The sequence below is a fragment of the Brassica rapa genome, chromosome A07 (assembly GCF_000309985.2).
Source record: "Brassica rapa cultivar Chiifu-401-42 chromosome A07, CAAS_Brap_v3.01, whole genome shotgun sequence".
NCBI lineage: Eukaryota > Viridiplantae > Streptophyta > Magnoliopsida > Brassicales > Brassicaceae > Brassica > Brassica rapa.
The window spans coordinates 6,783,884-6,785,529 of NC_024801.2; the positions used below are offsets into that span (position 1 = coordinate 6,783,884).

Genomic DNA, 1,646 nt, shown 5'->3' on the forward strand with positions numbered 1-1,646 from the left:
GAACTTTCCGCGGTTTCTAATCTGCGAAGTTTGATCGATGAGTTAGAATAGCGGAAAACATGGACTGAGCCTGCTACGGTCTTCGGGAGATAGCATTCGAAGGTTTCACGAGAATGCATGGATTGATGTTTGTCGATGTTCGGAAGAGCTCAGTCGCTACGTAGCGACCGAACTTTGGCTCGAGCCCGGTTGCTACGTAGCGACTGGACGGCGTGTACGCGTGGAAATTACGCAACGACCGAGCTCGGTTTGTTTGGTTTAACCGCACGAGCATCCTATGGACCATTTGGAACGGTTCGAGGATCTAATCGCTGCTATTCGGATGGAAGGAGTCCCCGAATATTACCTGCTGTGCAAGCTCTTCAGATACACGCTGAATGGAGAAGCGATGCACTGGCTTAGGCAGCAACCCACAGGATCTTTAACATCCTGGAGAGACATCAAGAATGCTTTCCTACGAAACTTCTTCGATGAGGCGCGCGCTGAAGAACTTCAGAACAAAATTTCCACATTCTCGCAGAAGGCTGGAGAGTCCTTCAAAGATGTGTGGATTAGATTTAGGTTCTTCCAGCGAGACTGTCCACACCACGGATTTAACGAAGTGCAGCTGCTAAGCACTTTCTTCCGAGGTCTCGCCTTACAATATCAAATGGCCCTTGATACGGTGAGTGAAGGAAACTTCACTACTCGGAATCCGTTGGAAGCTGTGAGACTTATCGAAAACCTTGCTAACAGCAGCAGCACCAAAAACACTGACTCTGAACGGAAGAAGTCTGTAGCCTCTATCGGGAAGGAACAGATGGACGAAGTAAGAGCTAAGTTAGATGTGGTGCACGAGCTTCTTAGGAAGCAAGTCTGTTCAGCTGAAGGAGAAGTAGCAGACACGAAAGGAGAAGAAAATGTGAATTACATCGGAGGTACCGGATTCCAGAAATTTGGAAACCAAGGCGGAAACAGAAACTTCTTTGGAAATGGCCAAAGAATTAACCAAAATTCACAATTTCAATAACCCTTCAACAACAACAAAAGCTACTTGAACTCTTACTACCAAAATCCACCACCCCAGACTCAGGAAAGCAAGATCGAAGAAATGCTTGATCGAGTACTGTTGGGACAACAACAAATCACCATGGATTTCAACGGTAAAATAGACTCCGCCAATAACAATCTGAACACCAAAATCGAGACCTTAGGGACTCAGGTAGAAAACTTGAAATCCAAGTAATTCAGACGGGCGAGACTATAAAGAGGCAAGAAGCTTTCGCTAGAGAGGCAGGAGCCGACAAAAGGAAACACCACGTAAATGCCATCATATATGATGATTTCTGGCAAGTGGTGAGAAATGAAAAGCTTGAGGAAGGAGACTTCGAAATCGAAAGCTCCATGATTTTTGGCGGATCCCAATGGTGTCGACCGATGTCGATGAACTCGCATCGATCAATAGACCATGATGAAGATCGATGGACGGATTACTCCAGTCATCGATTGACGTCGTCTGCCAAATTGACTGAATGCAATGCGGTTCGAATTCTAACTCATGAAGAATTTGCATCTAAGCATCCTCACCCACCTCCCCTTTCTATGATAAAATCGATCCATCGGTTGAGCCAAGCATCGATCGACAGAGTGAGTCCAACGTCGATCGT

General features: G+C 46.1%; 1 non-coding gene across 1 annotated transcript; it reads right to left on the bottom strand.

The window, feature by feature from the left end:
* Positions 1-488: 488 nt before the first annotated feature.
* On the bottom strand, positions 489-594 carry LOC117126984. Its single transcript, XR_004449745.1, has one exon. It is a non-coding gene; the product is annotated as a small nucleolar RNA R71 (small nucleolar RNA).
* Positions 595-1,646: the final 1,052 nt, after the last annotated feature.